Here is a 19,133-nt window from a genome sequence, read left to right as displayed (position 1 = left end):
CACATTTAAAAAATAATTCTAAATAATAAATAGAGAAGGAATAAGGGAAATATAAAATTACCATTAAAATATCAGTCTTAATTGCTGCAGACCTAATCCACTAAATGCTAAAATTAGTGGGCAAAACTTTAAGGTGAAGAAAAAGAAATGTGTCAAGTATAATAAAATTTTTTAATTATGGGGCGACTGGGTGGCTCAGTTGGTTAAGCGTCCGACTTCAGCTCAGGTCATGATCTTGCGGTTCGTGGGTTCGAGCCCTGCATCGCGCTCTGTGTTGACAGCTCAGAGCCTGGAGCCTGCCTCAGATTCTGTTTCTCCCTTTCTCTCTGCCCCTCCCCCCACTCGTGCTCTCTCACGCGCTCTCTCTCTCTCTCAAGAATAAATAAAAACATTACAAAAATTTTTTGTTCAATAAAAATTTTAAAACTTTAAGGTGAACACCATAGTTGCACAGCCTTAAAGTATCACCTCCAAAATATTCAATATTTGATTCCCCACTGCCAGGACTTGGAGCTTAATTCCCTTCCTCTTGAATACAAGCTGGACTCAGTCACTTGCTCCTAATGACAAGAGTACAGAAAGTGAAAAATAGTAACTTCGCCATGGAGAAACCTGGCAGACACCGCCTTAACCAAGAGATGAGTTAACATCACTGGTTATATGACACATTGCTGTCATGTACCCCCTGATGTGATGCAGTGAGAAGGGCATTTCACTTTCTTTGTATTCTTCCTCAAAACACCATAACCCCTGTGTAATCACGAGAAAAGAGCAAACCAAATCGGGACATCCTGCAAAATATTTTACCCATATTCTTCAAGTGTCAAGATCAATAAGATAAGGAAAGACTGGTTGTATATTTAAGCAAACAGTTATTTTCGTCTCCATCTGTCAATGCTGGCTTTTTATTTGGGGGGATCCCTGAGACCAAAGCTGGTATCATTCTACAGATATGTTTATCAAGGCTCTCTGGTGTCCTCTGCTCCACTGGATGGAATGTGATGGCCAGGAGAAGCAAAGCTTGCAGTGAGCCTGGACTGTATCTTCTTTCCACCTGGGTCATTTTCAGGACCTGCCTGTAGGGACATAGAGTGTAGGGAGAGGACAGCAATATAGCTGAGATGGGGGGCTGGGACAGACCAGATTGCGGGAATGCTGGGATTTCACTCTACTGGAGAGAAAGGAGGTTTTTAGAGGCCAACTTCCCAAAAATCACCAGAGGCATTGCTGTAGGTTTGTGGCCAAATACTAGGCTGTGCAGGCTTATAGTGAGACACTGGGAGGCCAAGCAGAGATCAGTCCTGGGATTCCATGAGCTGAATGGATGCTTGCACAGTTCTGGGAGACACAGGTCTTTTGACCAGCCTGAGTGGAGAGTCCTCATCCAATACCTCAAACAAGAAACAAACACCCCAGAAGGACCATGCCTTAACAGTAAGCCACTTCAGCTAGACCTAGCAAGAGTAAGGGTTACTGTAGATCCTCTCTAAAATATCCTTAAAACCTGTCTCAAGAGGATCAAACTGGAGTGCCCAACTGGCTCAGTCAGTAGAGCATGCAACTCTTGATCTCAGGGTCCTAAGTTCAAGCCCCACATCTAGCATAGAGTTTACTTAAAAAAAAAAAAGGAGGATCAAGCTGAATTGTGGAATTTATACTGCAAGAAGATATAATATACATAACAATGACACAAAGGACAAGGCTTGGGAAAAGAAACTATACTATTGCAGGGGTTTTGCATCTCATGTGAAATGGTACAATGTTAAATTTCATTGCATCATAAGGATGCATTTTGTAATCACCAAGGTCACCTCTAAAGAAAATAATGAAAACATGCACAGGTGACAAGCCAATAGAAGAATAACAATTGAGGGGCGCCTGGGTGCTCAGTTGGTTGAGCATTCAACTCTTGATTTCAGCTCAGGTCATGATGCCAGGGTCGTGGGATGGAGCCCTGTGTCAGGCTCCACGCTGAGAATGGAGCCTGCTTGAGATTCTCCCTCTCTCCCTCTGCCCCTTTCCCCTGCTCACACCCTCTCTTTCTAAATTTTAAAAAATAAAATAACAATTGAATATTAAAATATATTTTAACTCAAAAGAAGGTGGGAAAGGAGGAACGGAGGATCAAAACCCAGAAGGAACAAATAGAAAACATATCATAGAACTTAATCTGACCATATCAATAACTCCATAGAGTGTAAATGACTAAAAACCCACGTTAAAGGCAAGGATTTTAAGACCAGAAAGAAAAAAAAAAAAAAAAACCAGACAGACCCAACCGGAGCTAGGATTAAGATAAGGCAAGTGAGGCACTTGCCTTGGGTGCAAAATTTAAAGGGATGTCAAAAAACTCAGCAATCAAGATAAAAAAAAAAAAACATTGTTTTTTTTTTAAATTTTAATTCCAGTACAGTTAACATAGAGATAACTAACATTTTACTGCAATATTGAGAAAAAATAAAACCTCTACTACAAAGCTGTAATCATCAAGACAGTATGGTATTGGCACAAAAACACATAGACCAATGGAATAGAATAGAGAACCCAGAATTGGACGCACGAATGTATGGCAAACTAATCTTTGACAAAGCAGGAAACAGCATCCAATGGAAGAAAGAGAGTCTCTTTAGCAAAAGGTGCTGGGAGAACTGGACAGCAACATGCAGAAGAATGAAACTAGACCACTTTCTTACACCATTCACAAAAATAAACTCAAAATAGATGAAGGACCTGAATGTGAGACAGGAAACCATCAAAACTCTAGAGGAGAAAGCAGGAAAAAACCTCTTTGACCTCAGCCGCAGTGATTTCTTACTCGACACATATCCAAAGGCAAGGGAATTAAAAGCAAAAATGAACTATTGGGACCTCATCAAGATAAAAAGCTTCTGCACTGCAAAGGAAACAATCAACAAAACTAAAAGGCAACCAACGGAATGGGAAAAGATATTTGCAAATGACATATCGGATAAAGGGCTAGTATCTAAAATCTATAAAGAACTCACCAAACTCCACACCCAAAAACCAAATAATACAGTGAAGAAATGGGCAGAAAACATGAATAAACACTTTTCCAAAGAAGACATCCAGATGGCCAACAGGCACATGAAAAGATGCTCAACATCACTAATGATCAGGGAAATACAAATCAAAACCACGCTGAGATACCACCTCACGCTGGTCAGAGTGGCTAAAATGAACAAATCAGGAGACTATAGATGCTGGCGAGCATGTGGAGAAATGGGAACCCTCTTTCACTGCTGGTGGGAATGCAAACTGGTGCAGCCGCTCTGGAAAACAGTGTGGAGGTTCCTCAAAAAATTAAAAATAGAACTACCCTATGACCCAGCAATAGCACTGCTAAGAATTTACCCTAGGGATACAGGAGTGCTGATGCATAGGGGCACTTGTACCCCAATGTTTATAGCAACACTTTCAACAATAGCCAAATTATGGAAACAGCCTAAATGTCCATCAACTGACGAATGGATAAAGAAGATGTGGTTTATATATACAATGGAATACTACTTGGCAATGAGAAGAAATGAAATATGGCCATTTGCAGCAACATGGATGGAACTGGAGGGTATTATGCTAAGTGAAATAAGTCAGGCAGAGAAAGACAAATACCATATGTTTTCACTCATAGGTGGATTTTGAGAAACTTAACAGAAGACCATGGGGGAGGGGAAGGGGGGAAAAGTTACAGAGAGAGAGGGAGGCAAACCATAAGAGACTCAAATACTGAAAACAAACTGAGGGGGAGTGGGGGAGAGGGGAAAGTGGGTGATGGGCATTGAGGAGGGCACCTGTTGGGATGAGCACTGGGTGACGTATGGAAACCAATTTGACAACAAATTATATTTTTAAAAAGTTAAAACTATTTCAAAGAAATCCATGATGCACACATCAAAATTTTACATCAAGACAGGATTCCAGGGGCACCTGGGTGGCTCAGTTGGTTAAGCGTCCAACTCTTCATTTTGGCTCGGGTCATGATCTCATGGTTCGTGAGTTCATGACCCCCGCATCAGGCTTCATTCTGGCAGTGTGGAATTTGTTTGGGATTCTCTCTCTCTTTGCCCTTCCCCCTCCTCTCTGAAAATAAATATATAAACTTTAAAAAAAGGACAGGATTCCACCCTGCACTTTGCACTACCCCGGGAATCATGTAACATGGGTGGGGTCAGGCTTAATGACATACAAAAAAAAAAATCTCTGAAAAACTGGTGGTTGCTAGAGGGGAAGGGTTGGGAGAAATAGACAAAATAGCTGAAGGGTATTAAGAGGTAGAAATTTCTAGTTATAAAATAAGTCACAGGGATAAAAAGTATAGCATAGGAAATATAATCAATAATATTATAACATATGGTGGGAGCGCCTGGCTGGCTCAGTCAGTGGAGCATCCATCCCATCCAACTCTTGATCTCGGGGTGGTGAGTTCAAGCCCCGCACTGGGCTCTCTGCTGTGAGCACAGAGCCCACTTGAGATCCTATGTCCCCCTTCTTTGCACCCCCCATTCACTCTCTCTCTCTCTGAAAAATAAACATTAAAAAAACACAGATAGTTTGCTTTGCTCTTATTAAATTCTTTTCTAAAAAATTACTTTTAAATATTTGTTTCTCACCAAATTTGTCTGAAAATCTGGTACATAGTTTTCTGCTGTTTGTAATGGTTGATTTTTGTGGTTTTGGTATAAATTTTTATGCATACCAATCTTATATTAAATATTATAATTTATAGGATCTTAAGATATATATTAAGGAAATATTACATATATTTACTATAAATATTGTGTTAGTAAGAATATATTTTAAATTATTTTAAAATTATTTTAACATTTATTTTCTGAGAAACAGAGAGACATAGCGTGAGCAGAAGAGGGGAAGAGAAAGAGGGAGTCACAGATTCCAAAGCAGGCCCCAGGCTCTGAGCTGTCAGCACAGAGCCAGACGCAGGGCTCGAACTCACAAACCACATGATCATGACCTGAGCCAAAGTCAGACATTAAACCGACTGAACCACCCAAGTGCCCTGAATATATTTTAAATTAATACCAAGAATTTTCAAAGACAAATATGGCATCTAAAAAGCCAAGTGGTGCAATGTTCAGAAAAAGAAAAATATGTTAAGAAATGAATCAAAATTACAGAAAGTAGTTATAGTTTTTGCTATAAGACCTAATATCTCAGCTACTGAAAATGACTTTTTAATTTTAATTTTTTCCAGCTTTATTTATGTGTAATTAACATATAACACTGGGTATCTTTAAGGCATACAACATGATTATTTCATGTATGTATATATTGTGAAATGATTTGTGAATTGAACTACCATATGGGATATTCTTTTTTTTTTTAATATTTATTTAAGTAATCTCTACACCCAACTTGGGGCTCAAACTCACAACCCTGAGATGAAGAATCATATACTCTTCCAACTGAGCCAGCCAGGCACCCACAGATGGGATATTCTTATGTCTGCCTTAAAAACATTAAAACATTTTACAGATATTTGATGGGCACCAAGATCAAATATAATCAAGGCATTTTGCTCACAAATCAAAAGTGTGTATTATATATTAAAGTACATACTAAGAAATGATAAAATACATTGTTCTGAAATGAAAAGCATCTTGGTGAAAACATGACAAATATATCTGGGATTTATCTGTGTGGGGCGATATTTTGAGCCAAGTGGTAAAAGTTAGTAAAACTCTGCAATAAAAAAAAAAAAAAACCAAAAACATGACTATGGAAAAAACTGCAATCTTAATAGATGGCTCATTCCTCTGCTTACAACAAATAAGAGGATGTAACTTTGAAAGAGATTTTGCTGAATGTACATCATTAGTACAAGGTATGAATATACTTGGGGCGCCTGGCTGATTCAGTTGGAAGACCATGCAACTCTTGATCTTGGGATCATGAGTTTGAGCCACATGTTGGGTGTAGAGATGACTTTAAAAATCTTTTTAAAAAAAATATGGGGGCTGCCTGGGTGGCTCAGTCTGTTGAGCACCCAACTCTTGATTTTGGCTCAGATCATGATGTCACGGTTTGTGGGATCAAGCCCTGGGGTCAGGCTCTGCAAGGACATCATGGAGCCTGCTTGAGATTCTCTCTCTCCCTCTCTCTCTCTTCCCCTCCCACATGCTTTCTTTCTCTTTCTCTCACTCACTCACTCTCTCTCTTTCAAAATAAATAAACATCAAAAAAGATATGGATATACTTGTCAAATTTCAAAATAAACACAAAAGGATAGTACAGAAATTGCAAATGTAAAAAAAAAGAAATTGCAAATGTATGAATCACTGTTTGAGAATATCACTTATTATGGAAAGAGTGCATATCAAACAGAAATTAAAAAGATCATAGATACTCTAATTTCACATTTAAAATGGTGACTGGAAAAATTTAGTGTCTTTCAGATTTTTTATTTTATCCAGAGATAAGTTATTTTCTACAAATACATCTGATTTACAAAAGGCAGCCATTGACTTATATCTTAAATATTTTTTTAATGTTTATTTAGTTTTGAGAGAGACAGAGAGTGTGAGCAGGAGAGGGGCAGAGAGGGAGGGAGACACAGAAGCTGAAGTAGGCTCCAGGCCCTGAGCTGTCAGCACAGAGGCTGATGCGGGGCTTGAACTCACGAACGGCGAGATCATGACCTGAGCCAAAATCAGATGCTCAACCGACCGAGCCACCCAGGCGCCCCAGCTCTTAAATATTTTGATCTACGTCCTGCAGAAATTTATCCAAAATAGTTTGAAGCAGTGTTCAACATCAATAATTTGCAATATAATTCAGCATTACATTTGGATCTTCTAGAACTGATTTACCAATTTTGTTTAGTGCAACCTTATCCAAATTTGGAAATGGCTTTGAGAATTTTTTTTCAGGACAAATGTTTTTTTTTAAGTTTATTTATTTTATTTTGAAAGAAAGAGAGAGAGAGCATGACTGAGGGAGGGGCAGAGAGAGAGAGGGAGAGAGAGAATCCCAAGCAGGCTCTGTGCTATCAGCACAGGGGGCTCGATCTCATGAACTGTGAGATCATGACATGAGCTGAAATCCACAGTTGGACCCTTAACCAACTGAGCCACTCAGGTGCCCAAGGTCTAATGATCAATTATTTTTTTATTGAAGTATAATTAACATACAGTGTTATATTATTAGTTTCAGGTGTACAATATAATGATTCTATACTTCTATACATTACTGGGTGCTCCTGATGATAGTTGTATACTTAATCACCTTTATCTATTTCACCCATGCCCACACCCACCTCTCCTCCAGCAACCGCCAATTTTTTTCTCTTTATTTAAGAGTCTGGGGGATTTTTTTGTCTTTGTTTGTTTGTTTGCTTTGTTTTTCTAAATTCCACATATGAGTGAGCATATGGTAGTTGTCTTTCTCTGACTGACTTATTTCACTTATCACCATACCCTCTAGGTCTACCCATGTTGTTGCAAATGGCAAGATCTAAATTTTTTTTATGTTTTTATGAGTAATATTCCATTATAACCCCTCTTCTTTTTTTTCTAACACCTCTTCTTTTTTACTTTTTATTTTTATTTTTAAAAACGTGGAGGGGGGGCGCCTGGGTGGCGCAGTCGGTTAAGCGTCCGACTTCAGCCAGGTCACGATCTCGCGGTCCGTGAGTTCGAGCCCCGCGTCGGGCTCTGGGCTGATGGCTCAGAGCCTGGAGCCTGTTTCCGATTCTGTGTCTCCCTCTCTCTCTGCCCCTCCCCCGTTCATGCTCTGTCTCTCTCTGTCCCAAAAATAAATAAACGTTGAAAAAAAATTAAAAAAAAAAACAAAAAACAAAAAACAAAAAACGTGGAGGGCACCTGGGTGGCTCAGTGGGTTAAGCACCTGACTTTGGCTCAGGTCATGATCTTATGGTTTATGGGTTCAAGCCCTGTGTCAGACTCCGTGCTGACAGCTCAGAGCCTGGAATCTGCTTCAGATTCTCTCTCTCTCTCTCTCTCTCTCTCTCTCTCTCTCTCATTTTCTCAACAATAAATAAACATTAATTTTTTTTTTAATTGAAGGCATCTGGGTGTCTCAGTTAAGTGTCTGACTCTTGATTTCGGCTTGGGTCATGATCTCACAGTTCGTGAGATTGAGCCCTGCATCTGATTCAGCGCTGACAGCACAGAGCCTGCTTAGGATTCTCTCTCTCCCTCTGCCTGTACCCCACTCTCAAAATAAATAAATAAAGTTTAAAAACATTTTTTAAATTAAGTAATCTCTATGCCCAATGTAGGGGTCAAACTCACAACCCTGATATCAAGAGTAACATGCTCTATCAGCTGACCCAGCCAGGTACCCCATATTCCACTTCTCTATCCATTCATCTATCGATGGACACTTGGGTTGCTTCCATATCTTGGCTATTGTAAATAATGCTGCAATAAACATAGGGGTGCATATATCTTTTCAAATTAGTGTTTTCATTTTCTTTGGGTAAATACACAGTAGTGGAATTAATGAATCATATGGTAATTCTATTTTTAATTTTTTGAGGAACTTCCATACTGTTTTCCACGGTTTACATGCCACTAACAATGCACAATTCTCCACATTCTTGCTATCACTTGTTAGTTCTTGTTTTTTGGTTCTAGCTGTTCTGATCGGTGTGAGGTGATATCTTATTGTGGTTTTTACTTGTATTTTCCTGATGATTCGTGATGTTGAGTATGTTTTCATGTTTCTGTTGGCCATCTGTGTGTCTTCATTGGAAAAATGTCTATTCAAGTCCTCTGCCCATTTTTTTAAAAATTTTTTTAACGTTTATTTATTTTTGAGACACAGAGAGAGAGCATGAACAGGGGAGGGTCAGAGAAAGAGGGAGACACAGAATCTGAAACAGGCTCCAGGCTCTGAGCTATCAGCACAGAGCCCGACGCGGGGCTTGAACTCACGGACCACGAGATCATGACCTGAGCTGAAGTCGGACGCTTAACCGACTGAGCCACCCAGGCGCCCTTCCTCTGCCCATTTTTAATTGGATTATTTGCTTTTTAGGTGTTGAGTTGTAGAAGTTCTTTATATATTTTGAATATTAGCCCCTTATTGTATATATCATTTACAAACATCTCTCATTCAGTTGGCTGCCTTTTTGTTTTGTTAATGGTTTCCTTTGCTGTTCAAAAGCTTTTTATTTTGGTGTGGTCCCAATAGTTTAATTTTGCTTTTGTTTCCCTTGCCAAAAGAGACATATCTAGAAAAATATTTCTATAGCTACTGTCAAAGAAATTACTGCCTATGTTTTCTGATAGAATTTTTGTCATTTCAGGTCTCACATTTAGGTCTTTAATCTATTTTGAGATTTTTTTTTTCTATGGTGTAAGAAAGTCCAGTTTAATTCTTTTGCATGTAGCTGCCCGGGTTTCCCAACACCATTTGTTTGTTTGTTTGTTTTTCCTTTTTTTTTTTAAGATTTCATTTTTAAGTAATTTCTACACACAACATGGGACTCGAACTTCCAACCCTAAGATCAAGAGTCACATGCTCTACTGACTGAGCCAGTCAAGCACCCCAACACCATTTCTTAAAGAGACTGTCTTTTACCATTTTGTATATTCTATTTTCTAAATATTTTTTAATGTTTATTTATTTTTGAGAGAGAGACACAGAATGTGAGCTGGGGAGGGGAAGAGACAGAGGGAGACACAGAATTCAAAACAGGCTCCAGGCTCCGAGCTGTCAGCACAGAGCCTAACGTGGGTCTTGAACCCACGAACCTTGAGATCATGACCTGAGATGAAGTACGCTCAGCCAACTGAGTCACCCAGGCGTCCTGTCCCCATTGTATATTCTTGCCTCTTTTGTCATAGATTAATTGGCCATATAAGTGTGGGTTTCTTTCTGGGCTCTCTATTCTGTCCTATTGATCTATGTGTCTATTTTTACTGTTTTGATTACTACAGCTTTTTAGTAATCTGGGATTATGATACCTATGGCTTTGTTTTTCTTTCTCAAGATTGCTTTGTTTATTCAGGGTCTTTAGTGATTTCATGCAAGGGCTTGAGAATATTTTAACAATAGCAGTCACAGTGGTGTCCTACAAAATAAGTTTCTGTAAGCTGAAGTTGATAAAAATTATTTCAGATTGTTATTTGGTCAAGAGAAATTGTCAAACACGGCAGTTCTCTCAACTGAAAACAGGATAAGCAAAGAAGTACATTTTAAAAATATTATTGGTGAGCTTGCTTCTATTAAAGCAAAGAAGGCAAAATTATAATAATTCTATTTTTGGTACAAGTAAAATATTCAAACTTAAAATAATGTGCACTTTAATACATCTACTTCTCCATTTGCCAGATTTTTTCCTCACAACTTTAATATTCTAGAGCAAATTTAACCACTAAAAATTACATTATGGGGCGCCTGGGTGGCTCAGTCAGTTATGTGTCTGACTCCTGGTTTCAGCTAGGTCATGATTTCACGGTTTGTGAGATTGAGACTCGGGTCAGGCTGTGCGCTGACATCTCTCTTGTGGGCACAAAATAAATAAATGAACATTTTTAAAGTTTTAAAAACTGACATTAAAGGGGCGCCTGGGTGGCTCGGTCAGTTAAATGACCGACTTCGACTCAAGTCATGATCTCCCGGTTCATAGGTTCAAGCCCCACATAGGGCTCTGCACTGACAGCTCAGAGCCTGGAGCTTGCTTTGGATTCTGTGTCTCCCTCTCTCTCTCTGCCTCTCCCCCACTTGCGATCTCTCTCTCTCTGAAAAACAAATTAACCTGAAAAAATTACATTAAAAATGTATAGGAGCACACAGTTTTCCTTCTGCCTCAGGCACCAATATGGCTTGGCGCAGCACTACACCCAACTATATGCTGTCTATGGGTGAAACCCATTACATGAAAAGACACAGGTAGTTTGAAATTTAACACATAGAAAACTATATACCACAGAAACATTAAACTTGAGAAAGCTGGAATTGCTGTATTAATAACCAACAAAATACATTGTAAGACTATGAGTATTACCAGAGATGGAGACATTTCATAATGACAGACGTGTGAATTCATCAGGAAGACGTAACATCATAAATATTTAAGACATCTACTAACAGAATCTCAAAATACATTGCACAACACAAACATAAAGAGTGAAATACACAAATCTACAATCATGATTGTAGATTTTAACATCCCTGATTTAGTAGTAGAGAAGATTACAACATTAGCAAAACAGTAAGAAGATTTCCACTTTCAACCAAGATAGACTAATGTGGACCAAGTGACCTTCCTGCCTAAAACAACAATCTAGAGAAAATATATGAAACAACGAACAAATCTTGAGATATGGGACATCAGGCCATGAAGAAAAGTGATCCCTGAGAGATGGAGAATAAACAAGGTGAGCCTTGTAATTGATTGTTCAGCTTACTGCCTGAGACAGAGAGGGACCAACTAAGGCAAAACCTAGAAGTCTAGGGACACCTGGCTGGCTCAGTTGGTAGAGCATGCAGCTCTTGATCTCAGGGTTGTGAGTTTGATCCCCACAATTGGGTAGAGGTAGAGTTCACTTATTTTGTCAAATATTATACATGTGTGTGTGTACACACACATACACACACACACACTTGTGTTTTTTGAGAGAGAGAGAGAGAGAGCACAAGCTGGGGAGAGGGCCAGAGGGAGAGAGAAAGATCTTTAAGCAGGCTCTGTGCTGAGCACAGAGCCCGATGTGGGGCTCAATCCCATGACCTTGGGATCATGACCTGAGCCGAAATCAAGAGTCAGATGCTCAATCGACTGAACCACCCATGAGCCCCTAAAGTTTACTTGATAAGAAAACATTTCTTAAAAAAAAAAAAAAAAACCTAGATGTCTGCTTGTTTTGAGGAGAAATCTGAGAGTCTGGTGGAAGCCAAGGCATTTAGCAGGTCAGAGTATCAAAGTGTGAGAGGGATTCACCGAGAGGCAATTCCAGAGACAACCAGGGGTTTCCAGTGGTATTCAGTCGAGTGTTAATCAGCACAGGCTTGTGAGGAAACTACACAAGGCCAGGGAAAAATACACGAAAAGATTAAAAAGAACAATAGCTGGAATTCACACAGAGCAGGAAATAATACCTTTTCCCAAAAGCCAGAAAGGAAAACCTGATAATTAATGGATTATTGGGTAAAATACTAAGAAGGGTCTCGCCTTGGTAGTGGCGGCAATTAACCCAAGTCTCAACACTGCCCTGGTCTAACAAAGCTTAAAATCTATACTTAAAAGTAACAAAATGTTTCCAAGTAACTTGATCACATCCCCAAGTAAAACTCAAGAATAGTTAGAGGAATACAAAAATATCCAGTACTCAACAAGATAAAAGTCACAACATCTGGCATTGAATACAAAATCACCAGGTATGCAAAAAAAAAAAAAAAAGGAATATACAATTCATAATGAAGAGAAAACTCAGTAGAAACAGACCCAGAAGTGATACAGACGACAGAATTAGTAGACAAGGACTTAAAAGAGTTATTGTAACTGTATTTCATATGTTCTGGAAGCTAAAGGAAAGATTAGACATGTTAAGTAGAAATGTGGAGAAATGAGCTAGCCAGGTGCTAGCTCAGCCAGTTAAGCAAGCAACTCTTGATCTCAGGGTTGTGAGTTCAAGCCCCACGTTGGGTGTAGAGATTACTTAAAAATAAAATCTTAAAATAAATAAACAAAATGTGGAAAATATATAAAAGACCCAAATTCAATTTCTAGAACTGAAAACAACATACGATTTTAAAAGTACACTGGATGGGGGAGGGGAGTGCAGTGTGTGTGGCTCGGTTGGTTGACTATCCCATTCCTGGTTTCAGCTCAGGTCATGATCTAATGGTTTGTGAGTTCAAGCCCCAAGTCAGGTTCTGTGCTGACAGTGGAGCCTGATTGAGATTCTCTCTCTCTGACCCTCCCTCATGTTCTCTCTCTCAAAATAAACAAATAAGGGGCGCCTGGGTGGCGCAGTCGGTTAAGCGTCCGACTTCAGCCAGGTCACGATCTCGCGGTCCCTGAGTTTGAGCCCTGCGTCGGGCTCTGGGCTGATGGCTCAGAGCCTGGAGCCTGTTTCCGATTCTGTGTCTCCCTCTCTCTCTGCCCCTCCCTCGTTCATGCTCTGTCTCTCTCTGTCCCAAAAATAAATAAATGTTGAAAAAAAATTTAAAAAAAAATAAACAAATAAATAATTTTAAATGATTATTTATAATAGGCAAAAAGTGAAAATAATCCAAATGCCAATCAACTGATGAATGAATAAACAAAATGTGGTATACCCATACAATGGGATATTATTCAGCAATAAAAAGGAATGAAGTCCTGGTACATGCTATAACAGATAAACCTTGAAACATTATGTCTAGTGAATGAAGCCAGTCACAAAAGACCACACGTTGTGTGATTCCATCTATCTGACATAGCAAATCTATAGAAATGGAAAGTAGATTAGTGGTTGCCTAGAGTTGGAGGGGAATGGGGAACAGTTGCTAATGGGTAAAGAGTTTCTTTTTGAGATGATGAAAATGTTCTGAACTTGTGCTGATGATTGCACAACTCTGTGAATATCCTAAAAAAATCATTGAATCATACACTTTAAATAAGGGAATTGTATGGGGCGCCTGGGTGGCTCAGTCGGTTGGGTGGCCGACTTCGGCTCAGGTCATGATCTCGCAGTCCGTGAGTTCTAGCCCCTCATCAGGCTCTGTGCTGACAGCTCAGAGCCTGGAGCCTGCTTCATATTCTGTGTCTCCCTCTCTCTGACCCTCCCCTGTTCATGCTCTGTCTCTCCCTGTCTCAAAAATAAATAAACATTAAAAAATTTTTTAAAAAATAAATAAATAAAATTAAATAAATAAATAAATAAATAAGGGAATTGTATGGGATGTGACTTACATCTCAATAAAGCAGTTAAAAAAGACTAACATTTAAAAATTAAAACAAAAAGGGGCACCTGGCTAACCTCATCAGAAGAGCATGTGACTCTTGATCTTAGGGTCGTGAGTTCTAGTTCCACATTGGGGGTAGAGATTACTTAAAAATAAATAAATAGATAAGCTAAAAAAAAGTATTAAAACAAAACTTGAAAAGGGGTTAGCATATAATTCTGATGATAAAGAGTTCAAAATAAGAGATACCTAAATATGGAAGGGAAAAAAAGGAAAATCTGAAGGAATTCATCACCAGAAGACCTGCAGACAGAAAGAAAATGATACCATGTGGAAATCTACATCTACACAAAGGAATGAGGAGGACCAGAATTGATAACTACATGAGTAAAAGAGAGGCTTTTTTTTTCGTATAATTTAAATACTTATAAAAGGCAACAAAACTGTTTAGTGTTTGTTTGTTTATTTATTTATTTAGAGAGAACATGAGTGGGAGATGGGCAGAGAGAGAGAGGGAGAGAGAGAATCCCAAGCAGGCTACTCGCTATCAGCACAGAGAGATGTGGGGCTCCATTTCACCAATCGTGAGATCATGACCTGAGCTGAAATCAGACACTTAACCAACTGAACCACCCAAGCGCCCCAGCAACATACTTGTTTAAGGCAAGAGAGAGAGGCAGGGGAAGAACATGGTATTGGGAGAAACACATGAAATAAACGCATAGAAATAAAATATATGGCGAACAATAACACAAATGTTGGGAAGGGAGAAATGGTAATATATGGTTTTTAGTTTCTTATACTATACATGAAGTAGTACACTATCATTGGATGGTAAACATTATATAATAAAGATTAATAAGAAGTTAAAAATAAATGCTAAAGCAACTACTAAAATAAAACAAAGAGTTGTAATGAATCAACAAACGAGGTAAGAGAGTATCATAAGAAAATACTCAGTAAGGGATGCCTGGCTGTCTCAGTCAGAAGACCACGCAACTATTGACTTCAGGGTTGTGAGTTTGAGCCCCACATTGGGTGTAGAGATTACTTAAACAAATAAATTTTAAAAAATAGTAAATCCAGAAGAAGTCGAGAGAGAAAGAGAGAGGAAGCAAAGAACAAATAGGACTAATAGAAAACAAATAGCGGATTTAAACCCAACCATGTGGATAATAACAGAGTTTCAAAATAAATGAAACAAAAGTTGGTTGGATTGCAATGAGAAATAGACAAATCCATGAATAAAATCAGATTTCAGCCCTCCACTCTCAACAATTAATAGAATAATCAGACAGAAAATCAAGTAAATAGAAAATCAGTAAGGATGTAGAATATACCAGAACTATCAATCAACTTGACCTGACTGACATTTATGAAAGATTTTACCCAGCAAATGCAGAATACACATTTCCTTCAGCTGCATATAAAATATTTTCAAAGGCAGACCATTTTCTGGACCATAAAACAAGTTTGAAGAAATTTTAAAGGATTCAGGTCATACTATGTTCTTTAACAAAAATTGATTTAAATTGGAAACCAGTAACAGAAGTAGATCTGGAAAGTCCCCCAAATACTTGGAAACTAAATTCATCTTTTAATTCATCTTTTATAACCTATGGGTCAAAGAGGAAATCAACAGGCAAATTATAAAGTGAATTATAGTGGGAAGTTGTAAAATGAACTGAATAAATGAAAACAATATACCAGAACTAATGGGATTCAGCAAAAGCAATTCTAAGAAAGTTTAAAATCAACTACCCTACTTCCACCTTAAGGAACTAGAAAAATAAGCAAAAGAAACAAAATAATAAGGGTGAGAGTGGAAATCAGTGATATGGAAGACAGAAAAACAACAAAGGAAATCAATGAAACCAATTTACGGAGAATATTTATAAAGGTGATAAACTTCTAGCTAGACTGATCAGGAAAAGAAGACACAAGTGACCAATATCAAGAATTAGAGAGGTTGGGAATGCAAACTGGTACAGCCACTCTGGAAAACAGTTTGGAGGTTCCTCAAAAAACTAAAAATAGAACTACCCTACGACCCACCAATTGCACTACTAGGCATTTATCCACGGGATACAGGTGTGCTGTTTCGAAGGGACACATGCACCCCCATGTTAATAGCAGTGCTATCAACAAAACCAAAGTATGGAAAGAGCCAAAATGTCCATTGATGGATGAATGGATAAAGAAGATGTGGTATATCTATACAATGGAGTATTACTCAGCAATCAAAAAGAATGAAATCTTGCCATTTGCAACTATGTGGATGGAACTGGAGGGTATTATGCTGAGTGAAATTAGTCAGTCAGAGAAAGACAAAAATCATATGACTTCACTCATATGAGGTCTTTAAGAGACAAAACAGATGAACATAAAGGAAGGGAAGGAAAAGTGATATAAAAACAGGGAAGGAGACAAAACATAAGAGACTCTTAAATATAGAGAACAAACAGAGGGTTGATGGAGAGGTTGTGGGAGGTGGGTAGGCTAAATGGGTAAGGGGCATCAAGGAATCTACTCCTGAAATAATTGTTGTAGTATATGCTAAGTAACTTGGTTGTAAATTTTTAAAAAGTATTAAAAAAATGAGAGAGGTAACATCCCCACAGTTTCTACAGATATTAAAGGGATAATAAGGGTTGCTTGTACACCAACATTCTTAGCAGCATTATTCACAACAGCCAAAAGGTGGAAATAACCCAAGTGTCCAAAAACAGATGCATAGATAAGCAAAATGTGGTAGATACATATAGTGGAATAGTTTTTGTCCATAAAAAGAAATAAAGTTCTGACACATGCTACAACATGGATGAATCTTGAGGACACTATGCTAAGTAAAATAAGCCAGACACAAAAAGATTATATGTATTGTATAATCCCACTTTTATGAGGTATCTAGGGTAGGCAAATTCCCAGAGACAGAAAGTAGAATAGAGGTTACCAGGGGTTGGGGGTTGGGAGAGAATGGGGAGTTATTGCTTAATGGGTACAGAGTTTCTGTTTGGAATGACGAAAAAGTTCTGGAAATACACAGTGGTGATAATTACACAACATTATAAATTTATTTAGTGCTACTGAATTGTACACTTAAAAATAGTTAAAATAGTAAGTTTTATGTTATGCATATTTTATCACAATTTAAAAAAAGAATAATAGGGGAATATTATGAACATCTTTGTCGCAATAACTTGCAACAAGTTCCTTGAAAGACATAAAATACCAAGGCTCACTCAGGAAGAAATAGATAACTTGAATAGCCCTGTATCTAGTAAAGAAATTGAATTTGTGGGGCACCTGGATGGCTCAGTCAGTTAAGCATCTGACTCAACTCAGGTAATGATCTCATGGCTCGTGGGTTTGAGCCCCACATTGGGCTCTGTGCTGACAGCTCAGATCCTGGAGCCTGTTTCAGATTCTGTGTCTCCCTCGCTCTCTGCCCCTCCCCTGCTCACACTCTGTCTCTGTCTCTTTCAAAAATAAATAAACATTTAAAAAATTAAAAAAAAATTGAATTTGTAATACAACATCTTCCCACACAGGAAATTCTAGGCCCAGATGGTTTTTTTGGGTAATTCTGCCAAATAGTTAAGGAAGCAATAATGTCAATTCTACACAAATTCTTCCAGATGATTTAAGAGGAGGGAATACTCCCCATCTCATTCTATGAGACTAGCATTACTCTGATACTAGACCAGAGAATGTTATTATAAGAAACCTACAGTGGTCCCTTGAACAGCATGGGTTTGAATTGCGTGGGTCCATTTATATGTGGATTTTTTTTATTTTGCAAGAGAGAGAGAGAGAGCAAGCAAGCCTGGGAGGAGCAGAGAGAAAGGGAGAGAGAATCCCAAGCAGGCTCCGAGTTGGCAGCAAAGAGCCCAACTGGGGGCTCAAACTCATGAACTGCTAGATCATAACCTGAGCTGAAACCAAGAGTCAGACACTTAATCAACTGAGCCACACAGGCGCCCCTGTATGTGGATTTTTTTTTAATTTTTAAAAAATGTATATTTATGAGAGAGAGAGACAGAGCATGTGTGGGTGAGGGGTAGAGAGGGAGACACAGAATCAGAAGCAGGCTCCAGGCTCTGAGCTGTCAGCATAGAGCCTGACCCAGCGCTGTGGATTTTTTTTTTTAAGATTGTTCTTTATTTCGAGAGAGAGAGAGAGAGAGAGAGAGTGCAAATGAGGAAGGGGGCAGAGATAGGGAGAGAGAGAATCCCAAGCTCAGCTCAGAGCCTGACTTGGGGCTCCATCTCAGGAGTGAGAGCATGACCTGAGCTGATATCAAGAGTCAGACGCTTAACAAACTAAGCCCCTATACATGGATTTTTTAAGATAAACATAGTACAGTACTGTATATGTATTTTCTCTTCCTTATGAATTTCCTAATAACACCTTATTTTCTCTACCTTACTTTATTATAAGGATATGATATATAATAAATATAGCATACATAATATGTGTTAATCAATTGTTTATATTATCAGTAAGGCTCGTGGTCAACAATAGGCTATTAGCAGTTAAGGTTTTGAGGAGTCAAAATTTATTTATTTTTCTTTTTTTGGCTTTATAAAAATTGATATAATACCATTAAAATAACTTAAAAAAATTTTTTTTAACGTTTATTTATTTTTGAGACAGACAGAGACAGAGCGTGAACGGGGGAGGGGCAGAGAGAGAGGGAGACACAGAATCGGAAGCAGGCTCCAGGCTCTGAGCCATCAGCCCAGAGCCCGACGCGGGGCTCGAACTCACGGACCGTGAGATCATGACCTGAGCTGAAGTCGGAGGCTTAACCGACTGAGCCACCCAGGCGCCCCTAAAATAACTTTTAAAGTAGAAAAATAAACATCTTAATCCTACTCCCCGAACACAAGTAAGTGTCATATTTTTCACATTGCCTTCTAGTCTTTCTTTCTTTCTTTCTTTCTTTCTTTCTTTCCTTAATTCTTTCTTTCTTTGTTTTATATGAAATTTATTGTCAAATTGGTTTCCATACAACACCCAGTGCTCATCCCAACAGGTGCCCTCCTCAATGCCCATCACCCACTTTCCTCTCCCCTCCACCACCCCATCAACACTCAGTTTGTTTTCAGTATTTAAGAGTCTGTTATGCTTTGCCTCCTTCCCTCTCTGTAACTTTTTCCCCCCTTCTCCTCCCCCGTGGTCTTCTGTTGAGTTTCTCAGGATCCACATATGAGTGAAAACATATGGTATCTGTCTTT

Source organism: Prionailurus viverrinus, chromosome X (genome assembly GCF_022837055.1).
Source record: "Prionailurus viverrinus isolate Anna chromosome X, UM_Priviv_1.0, whole genome shotgun sequence".
Lineage (NCBI taxonomy): Eukaryota > Metazoa > Chordata > Mammalia > Carnivora > Felidae > Prionailurus > Prionailurus viverrinus.
This window is presented reverse-complemented; position numbering follows the sequence as displayed.